This window comes from Cydia fagiglandana, chromosome 2, assembly GCF_963556715.1.
Source record: "Cydia fagiglandana chromosome 2, ilCydFagi1.1, whole genome shotgun sequence".
Taxonomy (NCBI): Eukaryota; Metazoa; Arthropoda; class Insecta; order Lepidoptera; family Tortricidae; genus Cydia; species Cydia fagiglandana.
Window position 1 is genome coordinate 11,536,598 of NC_085933.1, and position 15,336 is coordinate 11,551,933.

General features: G+C 36.1%; 1 protein-coding gene across 1 annotated transcript in view; it reads right to left on the minus strand.

Annotated features, from left to right (window-relative positions):
* LOC134676414 (neuropeptide SIFamide receptor-like) overlaps positions 1 to 15,336 on the minus strand; it is a 114,031-nt gene that overhangs the window by 54,413 nt on the left and 44,282 nt on the right. The window lies entirely within an intron of this gene.

A 15,336-nucleotide genomic window follows, 5' to 3' on the forward strand; every position in this document is an offset into this window, starting at 1 on the left:
TAACACGCAAAGTCATAATTTTAACTCGATTATTAATGATGTTTACGTAATTATCATATTTTGCAATTTTTGTCTTGAATACAATATATTTTAATTTATACATTGTTTACTAACATGTTGATGTGTTTATTATTTTCGTAACTATGGCAACGTCAAATCTTTAAAAAATTGTAGAATGAAGGTTGAGTCAGTAACATAGTGACAAAATTGGTCTTAGAGCATTTAATAACTGGAGTGGCCATTGAGTGCTTACTGTTAGGATTTAGGATTAGGGTTCCAAGCAGGAAAGAAAAGCTTGTTTTAACACCATATAGGTAATGTTTATTAATCTCAAGCAAGACTACATAGTAATGGCGTGTCATACGAGAAGAAAGAACACCTGTACAATCTTGGACTCTGGTTTCGAAGGGAAAGCAGCTTCAATCAAACACCTTGTTATTATAAACAGAAGTATGTTTAATCTGGCACACAAATCGTCTCTATATACAAAAATAAATTAAGAAATCTTACGTATCCCACGACAGACAACCGTTCGCTAGTTCTAAACATAAAGAGCGACATCTACCGGGAAATTCAGTAAATAAGGCGTTTTATACATACCGCCCACCAAGGACGACATGTCCTTCATCATAACCGCCCACCTTGAGGTAACCAAGGAATCAAAAGTGAACTGAATACAAATCATAGGTGGGCTCAGTTTTCTTTGACACATTTGCATAAACAAAACATAAAACTCTTAATCTTCACAACATAACATGAACTTAAACTCTACATTATACAACAACCCATTAACATGTAACTGTTAAGACAGTTTTGAACTTAAGTAAGTAAACTTACGGACTTAACTCATATTGTTTTAAATAAAACAGATCTAAATAGGAATAATTTGAATAATTCTGCCGAAAAACCACAGTTAATAAAAACAAAAGAAGATTGAAGCAGATTATTCCCTTTCTTCAAAAGACATCTTCAACTTCAGTTTTTTCTAGGAAGAATAGTATATTTTAACGAGAACTAAAAAATGTAAATATTACCAATTTTAAATGATAAACTACTTAAGGTTTTGACAACTACGTTGTGACACTTGTGACCTAATTTAAACTGAAGATCTTCTGGGAATCACGGTGAGTAAAATATCTAAAAATAAACAATGTTTCAGATATATTAAAATTGCTATGCTTTACTTTATATAAATCTCATTGCTATTATAACTTGTGATGTAACACATCAGATACTAAATTTTCTTTAATTGCAGGTAGCGATAGCAACGACAGCTTCACTGACTGCTGAAATTCTCTTTTTATTAATAACAGGTAAGTATTCTTTTCTAATTCTTAATTATATAAGCCATTTTTATTTGCAGGTTGAACTTCCTTTATTCATTTGACAGTTTCTCCACACTAAACTTCTGAAAAGTAATCTGATTCAGAACATTTCCTGGTAAGTACGAGTATAGTTTCGAGGCCGTACGGTCGTCAGTAATTTGTGAACCTTGACTGCTTTTTCAGGACCTTCTCATTTACCGACAACTGCGCTGTAAGGAAGGTGAGATTTTGGAGTCTTGCAGGTGTGACCGCGAGTGAAAGGCAACCTAACCATGTTCCTGTTCTCCTTTCTTCTCATCGGCTTAGATACATGACGATCTTTGTACTCTATTTCTGCATTCAGCTGTTTGAAGTGAACTGAAGGTTTTGTTTTTATCTTGGTGAAATACTTCTTCTCTTCAAGTACCTGCGTGTGTAAGACGGTAACATTTTCATTTACATTTGCAAAATCTAGTGGGCCCGATAAAATCCACCCGAGCGTGGTGCGCTGAGCTAGTGGAAATCCATTTGGACCTTTCAGCAGTCCATCCATAATTATATGGCAATAAACCTTGCCTCCCAACAGCACATCTACTTCGTTGGGTGAACTATACGTTGGATCGGCCAACTTGATCTGGTTTAACACAGCCCACTCCGGAGCTACTACTTTCTCGCTTGGGAGGTAAGTAGTGATCTTCTTTATAACATAAGCCTTCACTGCAATCTTGAAGGTGGGATTGGTGAGCGATTGAACTTTCAACTCAACTGCATACTTAGGGACCTCAGAGGTCTGTTCGCCACCTAATCCTGTGATTGAACTTTTAATAGGAAATTTCTTTATCCCTAATGCCTTCACAGCAGCTTCAGTGACAAATGAAGCCTGTGAGCATTGATCTATCAACGCGCGTGTTACCTGATAATCACCTGTCTGCGACTCAGCCTTTACAAGAGCTGTGGGTAATAATGTTTCTTCTTTAGCAATCTCTGTCGCATGGCAGTTGACTATCGGCTTGATCTCTGTTTGTTTGTTCTCTGGAGTGACGTGTGTGGCTTCCTCCGAAACACCTTTAGCTACCTGACCTACATTCCCTAAATTGGCAGCTAAAGTTGAGACCTCCCTTGAATGAAGCAAGGAATGGTGCTTTCTACGACAAATTCGACAACTAGTGGTTTTTTGGCAAAATTTAACAGTGTGATTACTCCCTAAACAATTGTAACATATTCTATTTTTTGTTACAAACTCATGTCTTTTAACTAAGTCCTGGTTTGCAAACTTCTTGCAAAAACACAGTTTGTGAGGCTCTCTACAAAATTCGCACGCTAACACAGGTGCGCTAGCAATGTGAAATACATTTTGTTTGTTTGAACTACTCGAAGGTTTCTCGTAAGCACTGGTGACCTTATTGATGTTTCTCGGCTCAATAAACTCTAGAGCTCTGTACCGGCTGGTCAAGAACTCTTTGAACTGATCAAAGGTAGGCAACGCATCTGAAGCCGAATTAGCTGCTACATTAAGCTCCCATTGCTTACGTGTCTCTGGATCTAATTTCAATGTCAACAGATGTATAACTATGATGTCCCATGTGGAAACATCAATGCCTAGATTAGACAGTGCACTCAAACAATCTGTTGAAGTATCTAACAAATCTTTCAGAAAAGCAGGAGATTCAGATGTCGCATTCTTTTGACTCAGTAACCGTGTAAGGATGCAATGTGACAGATACTTTTTATTGTTGTATCGTTGTTCTAACAAACTCCAGCATCGATCATAGTTTGAGTCTAAAACAGGTATGTTGCGCAACAACTGCTCTGCTTCTCCTGTTAAATAGCTTTTTAGATATTGCAGTTTTTGCACACTATCTAAAGAGTTGTTGTTGTGGATCATTGACACAAATAAATCCCTAAATGTCGTCCACTCTTGATATTTGCCAGAAAAGTTAGGAATTGTTAATTTAGGCAGTTTAACAAAATTTGCCCTAGTGAAAGTGTTTTCATCATTGTTGACCTTTGACTGACTTGAATGAAAACTTATGAAGTCAGCCAAACCATCTTTCAATTCGCATCTGTAATCTGTGTATTCATCTTCTGTTTTGTCATAAGTCTCCTCAACAATATAGCTTTTTGCTTTCAATAGTGCTAAATCATATGTACGCATCAACTCTTTATGACCTTGTCTGAATTCTGACCAAAACTGCTCTAGGGTGTCTAGCCGACTCTCTATGAAATGCTCCGTTATGCGTGCCTTAGGAGATTTTTTGAAATTAACTCGCGCCTTGAATATACGACTAGACAAATCATTTTGAAAGTTAATTAATGAATCCATGATATTTACAAATGAATTAGCTTTAGGCAAAACAGAGTTTGAATTTGATAATTAACTTAGTCGTACTGTAAAAATACTAAGAAATAAACACTTTAAAAAACTATAAATTATTTGAAAATTTTACAAGTGTTTGAACTTTGATACACTCTGAGCAAAATCGGGCGTGGATTCCCCGTTCCAACAGGATTTTCCGAATTATTCTAAGTGTCTACTCTACTAAATTATTCTAAGTTAATATTCCATATAAACTACAGCCAAATATTTTCTATGTCCATGTAAACGATCGAATTCTTCAAAGTAAATATCTTCTAGTAAATAAAGTTCAAAATTCCATAGCAAAATAAACTAATATCACAAAATTAATTATTGTTCACAAGGTTGAAACTCTCTTGAAATAAATTTTAAAGTACTCACGATTCACACTTGACACAACTCACTGAACTGATGTGACGTCACACTTCGCTGAACTCCTTTTCCAGTTGCTGGTACTAGATGTCGCCACTTGACCTCTAAACTGCTGCCACTCGTATCCGCTTCCGTTTTTAGCTTCGGCTACTCGTTGCTAGATGGCGCTAGTAATCCCAGGTAGCTGGAAACTCTACCCGTCTAACCACGGGACGAAGTGGGTCCGCACTGAACTTTCAAAAAGCCGCTCGCTTATCCGATTCGAGGGACCATGTACAATCTTGGACTCTGGTTTCGAAGGGAAAGCAGCTTCAATCAAACACCTTGTTATTATAAACAGAAGTATGTTTAATCTGGCACACAAATCGTCTCTATATACAAAAATAAATTAAGAAATCTTACGTATCCCACGACAGACAACCGTTCGCTAGTTCTAAACATAAAGAGCGACATCTACCGGGAAATTCAGTAAATAAGGCGTTTTATACAACACCTACATTTGTTTTATATTGACAACCGAATAAATCAAATATCATAGTCGTAGTAGTCTCGTAGGTATACTCTTTATTTTTTTGTTGACATTATTACTTACCCCTCTGCCGAAAAACTTGCACAATTGTGCAAACTTTTGTATAGACTGACATGGCTATTTGTACGTTACGTACAAATCATGTAGAAATAGCAATACATTTGACGTCCCCTCCCCCGCAAAAATCGGCAGACTGTTTTGTAAAGAAAATGACAGCGATGACATCTCCCTTCTAAATGCTCTTAGTGGATGGTAGAGGTAAGGAATACAATCTCCATGTAATTAATAATGAAAAAGTGTCCGTCAAAAACCTTAAGAGGGAAGTATACTAAGGACTGTATCGTTTATTATAAATACAGATAAAACCTGGTCTAACTGTTGACGTGTGTATTATTTTGTATTACTATGTTCTTAAGGTATAATCTGGGGGTATTTTTAAGACATATCTGATATAAGAATGTTTTACATTTATTTTATTTTAGGGACTTTATGATGATTTTAATACCTTCTAGCAAATGTAATTCGGACAAGCCTATCGAGCTTAATTTGAGACTATTTCACCGATTCCTTAGTACGATTTAAAGAAACAAAAGGTTAATATGCTGCCAAAATATGCCATCTAAGTGTCCTTTTCATGATTGCTCAATTGAACATCCACAGAATAAATGTGGTGTATTTTATCTTTACATGAAAACGACTTTTTATGCAACATTTTGGATTCCCGTCAATTTCTGACGCCAGGGAAATGACGGAAACAGCTAAAAGAATCTACCGAAATCCAAAGCCTAACGGACATTCATGGCGTTGAACCATGGCTAGAACAGGTCGATAGAAACGCTCCATGATGGTTATATTGTATACCAAAGTCGGGGTTGTCGTAAGTAACATGCCATATTTTCAAAAAGGCCACCAAGCACAGATCCAAAACTTTTTTTCCAACTAAAAGAAATGATTAGACTATGCCCAGATGTTTCGCTTTACGAATCATATGTAATTGCTGTTTACATAGTACGATTTTTTTTGTGTAATACTTATCTTGTTCGCAAACCGTAAATTTTCTTGTAGTATTTGTCCGAAATCGTTGTAGTTACTCGGGAGGATTGGGTAAATATTGTCCAAACCATATGCTTTACGTGATCTCCCAGGACGAAATGTTACTTATTATTAAAGCACTAATTAAACTATATGTGTAATTTTTTAATAAAAACATAATACCAGAAAAAACGGCTAAGTAAAGTTGTATTTATAATAAACGATACAGTCCTTACGTAATCGTCCATACAAAACGAGAAAACGTTTTTCCACTTGTAAATACGAGTATCTTCCATTCTCCATGATTTTTAGTACGGTATTGATACAATGAAAAACTAGGTTTATGGGTTTTCTTTTTTTCGCTACTCTGGAGAGATTTAGATAAATTATAATAGCTGACAGCGTGCCCAGTTTTTGCAAATATTCTCCCATAAAGGAGTTTTCTCATAAAGTCATAAAGGATTCTCCTTACCTCTACCCTCCATATTCACGGCTACCATCAGTATATGTAACATTACTTTCTGTGCATCTCACTTGCACTAATATGCGAGAGCGAGATGCATAGATAGTAAATTACGTAGACGTGAGAACATGTCGCTCCTTGAGAAACACAGTGTCATTAAGCGAAAAACGTGTTTTTTGGGTACAGAGCTTTAAAATTTTCGAAATCTTCAAACGTCTAAAACTGCCGTACTAAAGATAAAAGAAAGAGTTTTTTGCTATATTTTGTTAGATTTTAAACTAATCTTGTGAGTCATTTGAGTAAACTGTGTTTTTTTTGTTTAATTTCTAAGATAATTCAATTAAAAGAAAATTGTAATGTCACTATTCCGTTTAGTTTTGCTTAATGTCACATGACGACTTCGCAATATTTATTCAATTTATGGAACAGTGACACTATATCCAGTTATTTGATATAACTTAAAGTTTATTTCAAAGAAAAAGCGCAAATAGAATCATTTTACATGGATGTTAATTAATATTTACTAAAGTAAGCGACTTTCAGTCTTAAAAAATTAGCAAATAAGACTAGTTTTTCTTTAAAACTAGAGTATTCTTAGCTTGTTTTGTTTGGCTATATTTTTACGATCAAAAATTACCAAAGTAAATAAACAAAGGGGAGGATAATATTTGGGGGATGCGATGCAAGGGGCCCGAATGTCATGTAACGGACCCCAGACCAGCCTCTCCTGCACGTGGTCACCCTGTGGAATACCAAACAAGCCTCTGGCGATCCACCAACCCGCACTGAACCAGCATGGTGGGCTTATGGCCCAATCTCATTTGACATGTACGACTCCTCGTTACGGCGCTAAGTACCCTGTAAAAGTGGCGCTAAGAATCCCCGGGCGGAAGATACCCACGTCATCATCATCCTGCTAGGCCTTGTTCTCATTTACTTGGGGTCGGCCTTCCCTGTTCTTTTCCTCCATTCTGCACGATTGAGTGCAACGTCGGCGTCTATATTGAGGTCTTTCAGGTTTCGCTGAACCGTCGTCAGCCAGGTAGCAGGTGGTCTTCGACGTCCTCGCTTGACTCGCTTCGTCGTTGAAATATCGAGCGCTACCTTAACCATGTAGTCTACAGGACGCCTCTGTACATGACCGTACCACCTTAGACGTTTTTCCGTTAGCTTTTCTGTTATTGGCGCTACTTTGAAACTACCCGGCGGAAGATACCCACAAGCTTTGTCGTCAAAAAGAAGTGGCAGGACAACATTGTCGGATTATCAAATTACTCCGACAAGGTGGCTGTGTTGACGTTAAGCATATCCCAAATCCCAAAGCTATATATTACCTTAACCGCAATCAAAGCCTACGCATCAACATCTACACATTGCGATGATAAGATTGAAGAGTATTACGAGATTATGACCCTCTAAATAAATCTACTGATGAAAAGCAGGAAACATGGACCATTGTCCTTGGTGAAGTCAGATCAAGCACACATACATAGTCGGACCACATATGGCCTTGGCAGCAGAAACGACCGTAGTTCTAGGTCTATTCCATTTGCCTTTGGTCGAAACATGAACGTAGATAAGTAATTCCTTTTTTCTCAAAAAAATTAGAATGGTTTAAGAGCAAAATGTAACAAAATCCAACCAACATATTTTTTTAATTTTGACACTGTTGCTTTTCGATTTTAGCTGTGAAACTAATATGACTGACATACCATTAAATAGAGTTTTTATAGCAATGTCATTTAGAGTGGTCACGCCTTCGAAACTAAAAAAATTTTGACTTACGTGTTTTTTTACAGAAATGATAAAGATAGAGACTCAATACTTTCTGAGAAAATACTTACTTTTAAGTTGACTAAAATGAAATAAAGATAATATGATAAAGTTCAATACTTTTAGAGAAATATACTTTTTTAATATTTCGGATTTTATTTTTTTCCAGCTGAACCACATGTTTTTTTTTGACAAAACTTTGCACAATTGTACTACTAAATGTAAGTAATTATAGAAAAAAAAAACAGCGTTGAATTCCAAAAGGGCATATCTTCTTCCCTTATCTTGCTACGGCCTTTAGTTCCGATCACAGACCCGTGAGAGCAAAAATAAAGTTTAAGACTTAAATCCACCGTAAGCAATTAATTCATAAATAGGCAAAACACCTAAACAGAAACACACTCTTATTTGTAACCACGATCAGTTTAACTTAGAATTACGAAGTAATTTTGACACCTTACAAGAAGAGATACCACAAATACACATTCAGAAGTTCAAATTCAAAATAACAACATTATAAATACTTTAGAAACAGCCAGTAGCAAAATTAAACCAACCCGGAAAAACAACAAAAAACTCACAAGCGACACATTACGTTATTAGAACTAGCTCTTCTGAAGGAGGTACGAATTCTTCATCATCATAAGTATTATCTTTATTAACAGTTTCAACTAAAACAGTAGTATTAACTTTATTCAAATAGCTTTAAACTTTTTTGTCATTCAAGACACATTGAGACATTTTCTACTGTAAGAGAACAATAGTTTTATGGGTAATTAATAGGTAAGTACCTACCTAGTGATAATAATAATTAATGTGTGTTTTGTGTCACCTTGTCAGAAATAAAATTGGAACATAACAGACATCACAAAAATAACTTGCTAATTTTGATGAATGAAAAAGTATCACACAGCACATAAATAATATTATATTATAATTAATAAATATGGGAATCTTACACATACCAACCTAGTTCCACAGTTAGATCAATAGGGCTCGTAATGTGGCTATATCTATCTAATTATAAATAGTCGTCTAGTAGGTACCCATAATACAACTCTATTATGAACCTTATAGAAAAAATACAACACAGTGACATTAAACAACGAATGACATTCATTAACCACACCGTTATAAGCGTTCTGTACCAGTTGTAGTGGCTTTAAGCTTAAAACGACATTTTTCACTTAAGCATGCCAACTGTCGCTATGGTAAACTAAGCTAGCATATTGACACTACACAGATAATGACGATCGACCTGCTAAAACTTCTGTCAGCTTCTTAAAATCACAATGTCACTTAAAGTAAAAGAACAGTACGTTTTTATTTTTAGTCAGCATTATGGCTTTAAGTTTTAAGCAAAACCGTCATTATAGGTATAATGTCACTTTACTTATTTCAAAACGTTATTCTATTCTATTAAATTCAAAAGTACAAGTGTCCTTAAAGGGAAAAGTACGATATTGCTTTAAATTGAGTTTTGATTTTGATACCATATTATAAGTTTAAAGTGACATAGTACGTATAGATACACTATTTCTTATGTAAATTGACGTACTTACCATTGAATCTCATAGAAAACCGTCACTAAGCAAAAAAATACAATTTACTTCCCTTTAATGACATTGTTCCTATGAGACGGGCACCTATTCCCTCTATTCGCCATAACGACATTAGCGCCCTCTGGCGGTTCTAATAGAGCTAGGGCGATAGGTGTCTTCGTATTGCGTGCGTTACGATCATACGAGCTAGATGGCGTTATTAACTCAAAAACCCCATTTTTTGGATAATGACGTTATGTTTCTCAAGGAGCGATGTGTCAATTTTGTTATTTAGTTCTTTAGGTGAATCCTAGAGGCGCTGTATAAAACTCCGATATAACTCTTGCTCAGTTTTTTAGTATACTTAGAAAGGGACAGCATCGTTTTGAGTGGAGTGAAGTTAGGTACATAAGACCGTAAAGAAACGTAAAACGTGACTCACGGCACGTTTATTCACTGAAAGTAAGTGAAAAATACTCTGCCAACTGATGGTAGAGGCAAAGTCACAGTACACCTGTAATATTATCAAAGCCAGGGAAACAAGACGTTAATCCTAATACATTATTAGGTATCTTTTATTTTATTCAACGTTGTTACTTTTGCGTTTTAAATAAACTGAAGAAATTGCTTATTAGGTACTTTGACCATTTATTAACTCACATTATTTATTTTTCGTATTTATTTATTTATTAACATAAAAATATACATCTTATACAATTACAGTGTCCCACAAAACAGTTTACACGGTTTGACTGTGGGACGGGTTATAGACGGGTCTAACGCGAATTATATTCAATTACCTTGATTTACCGACGTTTCGACACAGGTTTCACTGGTCGTGGTACTGGTGGTGGTCTGGTGATGGTGGTGGTGGTATGTATTCAAAACGCGAAAGTTTAAAATATTACTTTGACCATTTGACAAAACAAGATTGTTTTCATCACAGTCGCTCAGTAAATGTGGAATTGCACGCAGGTTTAGCGGGAGTTATAGATAAAGCGTTCTTCCTAGGAAGTTATGAAGTTTCTAGTGCCATAATTAACAGTTTTTTGTCTTTATACTTAATTTTTGTACCGCAAGTGTAATGAAAAACATTGTGTGTAGCTCCGTCAAGCTGACGCGATTTAACTTACTCTCGTTTGCAATATTCAACTTAAGCCCCATGTTGCACAATGAACTACTGCTGCTTACCTTGGGCTGGTTATCTAAGACATAATAACAATGTACGATTAAAAAAAAATAAGAACTTATTCTGGCAATAAGTGACCAACAAAGCTCATCTCATCAAATATCAAGACAAATGTTACTACAGTCGAAATAAACCAAATTAGCCAAACCATTATTCAAGATGAAAGTCATGCAGATATTTCATAACATGCCTGTTCTGTATAATGTGCCAGAACGCAGCCAAGGACGCAGTCGAGATTTGTCGTGTCAGGACTCAGGAAATTGCAAGGCGTATTATGTTAAAGCAGCCGCCAGAGATTTGCATGATACATCGTTTGTAATTTTTAGGGCGATTGAAACGAACGGCCTTGGGAGGAAATTTTGTCACGTTTTTGAGGCTGCGTATATTGCTTATACAGTAGCCGTTACGGATGATTTGAAACTCAAGGTTGGATTGATAAGCCTTGGCGAATATCGAAGCACTTGGTACGTTTATTTTAGCATTTTTTAGGGTTCCGTACCCAAAGGGTAAAACGGGACCCTATTACTAAGACTTCGCTGTCCGTCCGTCTGTCCGTCTGTCTGTCACCAGGCTGTATCTCACGAACCGTGATAGCTAGACAGTTAAAATTTTCACAGATGATGTATTTCTGTTGCCGCTATAACAACAAATACTAAAAACAGAATAAAATAAAGATTTAAATGGGGCTCCCATACAACAAACGTGATTTTTGACCAAAGTTAAGCAACGTCGGGCGTGGTCAGTACTTGGATGGGTGACCGTTTTCTTTTTGCTTTTTTTTACCGTTTTTTTTTTTGCTTTATGGTACGGAACCCTTCGTGCGCGAGTCCGACTCGCACTTGCCCGGTTTTTTACCCTTGGGCTGCTTTTCCATCTGTGAGATACACTCGTAACTTTTACAAGAAAATATGTGTTATGTCCATAAACTTATTTGGTAATAGCTGAAATTGCTATTTTACGTAGGTACTTATTCATAATTTCTTAAAAATATATCACAAACTTCAAATTTATGCCACAATATTTTTGCTGAAAGTCTACCCAAGAATGTTGGCTGGTCACAACACATGTGATTCATTCTGATTTTATGACAAAAAAACACGACGTAGCTTTTTTATATTTTTACTTCAATATTTTTATCCATTTTATCGAGTCGTTAGGTATATTTTGTTTTGCATGATCTTTGCCACGCCAAAAGTCACACAATTTACTACAGTGAGATGGACTGCCCGTCTTTTTTTAACTTTAATATTTAGAGAGGTTCTTGTGCTATGCCTACTAATAATATTTTTATAGTTTGTATGTTTAGGATTCTTCTAACGTACATTCTACTCGTGTAATAAGTTATAAATATTTTAGAACTCAACAAAGTGTTTCATTATCGATGCATCATAAAAAAGTTATCCAAAATAGGTACCTTTGAACTATACGGCTACCACCAGTTTTGACATTGACAGATACGCTCCCGTCTACGTAAATTACTTTCTATACATCTCGCTTGCACTAATATGCGAGTACGAGCGAGATGCATAGAAAGTAAGTAACTTAGACACGAGCGTATCTGTCAATGTCAAAACTGGTGGTAGTGGTTAATGTCGTTTTTATTGGAATTGTCAACTAATTTACATGTTAGTTTGGGTAAGATTTTCATAATAGGAAAGGTCGTTATTCACGCAAAAACAAATTGTCAACGCTCGCAACCTTTCATTACGCACGCTTTAGCCTTCTAATTTGAAAATGTAAAACGAAGAGGTTAGAAATTGGATAGTATGTTTTAATAACATTAATTATTTTTAAAATTTTATATTTTTACTTTAAAATAATTGACAGCATTGTTATAAAGGGATAGTTATGACATTCCAAACGAGTAAATAGTTTACCTTTCCCGTATCGATGATCTACCCTTGGTCCACATATTTCCCATGATTTAATTGTTTACGTGGGATGAATCCGAGTAGGCCAGTAGGACTATAACAAACCATGAGAGACGTGATCAGAATTACGGTAACTCCTAATATACATTACTTACCGAGTACTTACCAGCTGCAGGCAACCAGTATATGAGTGATCTCTGGTAATAAATAGTTGTAACGGATGTCGAGGCCAAACTTATTGGTGTTTGTGCAAGCCGAGTATTCAGTTAGCAGTGAAAATGCCAAGGAGGAATGTTAATGGTCCCATTGGGGTTAGCAAGTGGAGATTTGGATTTATGAAGTGGTAAATAGTCCTCGGACAGTATTTTCGCATTGGTACAGAATATAAACACGTGGGTGCATGGAATGTCTTAACATGCATGTACTTTATTCGGCTTATTACTGTAACACTTTAAACTCTCGCGTTTTGTACACAAATTTAATTACACAATCGGGTCACAAAGAAGTGTATTTCCGTGACCACAGTTGAAAAGTCGGAATTTAAGGTAAAAACAATGAAATTATATCGCGGGACCCGTTTGTGTAATTAAATATGTTGGCTTATTAATTTTCCCATAGTTTACACTATTTCCTAATCTGGGGTCGTTACTACTTGTTTTAGATCCCTTGTATTAATTATATCTTCTATAATACTGTACTGTGACCAAGTTTTCATGAAGTTTCGAAAGCCTAATAGTAATTGTTCATCAATAACTTTAATAAGATGCAATTTCCCAAACTGGGACAAATGCCATTTAAATTCCCGTTGGAAAAAAATCTATACCTATATAAGGTAAACGTTCTGGTGCTCGACGCGATCCCAGTACATGTGATGTTGAAACTTAAGTCATTGTCTATAGAGTAAAGGTGAGAGCAAGGTGTCATCTATTGGGCATTAGCATGTCGAGCACTAGTACGTTTACCTTATCGTTTAATTATAGAACTTGACCTGACATGTATTACGTCTTTAAAGTCAGACGCTCAATATCATTACTAGGTAGGCAATAATATTATTGTCTTCTCCGAAACTACAATCAGTAATCCTAAACAATGACTTGCGTCCATCGGAATTAATATTATTCGAATGGGCGAAGATCAATCAGAAAGTTACAAGCTTTTGATCATTAATAATAATTATCTAATATTTCAACTCCAATATTGACATGATGGTTGATGAAGCGAAGGTTGTATCAAAGTCATTACACACAGATTTGTGCAGTCCTTGGGCGCATGGCCGCATATTTAAGGAATAATAATTATTACTCGTCACGTTACTCGTAGTTACGTAGCTGGAATGCGCGAATAATAGTCAGCTAAAATCACATCTATGGATAGTTTCAAATTAAAAGCTTACTAGTGCGGGAAAGTAGCACCAATTAATATGTACTGTAAAATGACATTATTGATGGATGTGTGGTGTGACAAGAATTATTTATTTATTTAATTATTTATTATACTAGAAGTTACGACTTTATTGTTACATACAATGCTCCACAAAACTACATTTAGTTTGACTGTGGAGTCTCAGTATACTATAATACTATACTTAATTAAATTTAAAAATTAGAATAGGTTTACATTCGTAGTTGAAATAGGTAGGTATATCATGAATACACTATAGGGTAACACATCCCCTATAGAGTATTCAGGAGATACCTTTTTAGACTGATTTTAAATCTATTTATTTTGGGCTCTTTTACTATATCCGTGGGCAAAGTGTTCAGTAAATAGGGTAAACGTTTCTTTAGTGTCCTATCGCCATAATAATTATACACCCTAGGTACTTCATATTTGCCCGCAGTTAGTGCTCTGGTATTATGACTATGATTGACTAGATCCCTGTGTTCCTGGCTGCCATGACTGTTTACAGCTAACATATATTTGAGTTTTAATCCCACTGGTAAAATTTTACATACTTTAAATAATTGTCTATAGTCAGATTTGCAATTGTGTTTTATCTTTTTATGAACTAGTAACTTTAGAAAACGAATTTGTAACATTTCTAATTTATCTATGTTAGTTTTAAACGTGAGGCCATAGCAGTCAAGACCGTAACTAATAATAGACTCTACTAAAGAAGTATAAATACATTTCAACGAGCTAACAGGAACTTTAAAACTAAGATGGAAAAATATGCTTAAAAGTATTCTTAATTTATTACTAATGTAATCTACATGAGTCGTCCAGGAGAAATTTTCGTCGATTTTCATGCCAAGATATGTAAAACTATTAACTCTTTCTATGGGCTGACATTTACAAGTTCCGGAGTTATTAATACTATGAAAACATTGGAAACTATGAGTGAAAATGGATGGGATATCATTTTTAGGTACCAAATATGGAGAATGAATTATCATGAGTTTTGTCTTATCGGCATTTAGTACGATTCCATTATCGTGTGACCACTTGACAACGGCATCGACGTCCTCCTGTACGAGCTTGCAGGTCTGCTCTAGGTCGGTGCCAGCGCGCAGCGTGCACAGGTCGTCCGCGAACATGTGCGCGGAGCAGTGGCGCAGCACGCCGCACAGGCTGTTCACGTGCATCAGGTAACAGAGGGGCCCGCAGCCCGAGCCCTGCGGCACTCCGCAGCGGACGGCCTGCTCGTCACTGAGCGCCGACCCGACCTTCACGCGGAAGGACCGCGCGGTGAGGTAGTCACGGAACCATTGGTTCAGTGGCCGCCCCACCCCGCACTCCTCCATGGCTTTCAGCAAAGTATCGATCTCTAGGGTGTCAAAAGCCTTTTTAAAATCAAAAAAGATAGCTACCACAAACTGTTTATCTGCTAAATTATTGTTAATCTCATCTGTAAAGGCAGATAATAGTGTGTTCGTACTTTTCTGTTTTTGAAATCCATGCTGGCG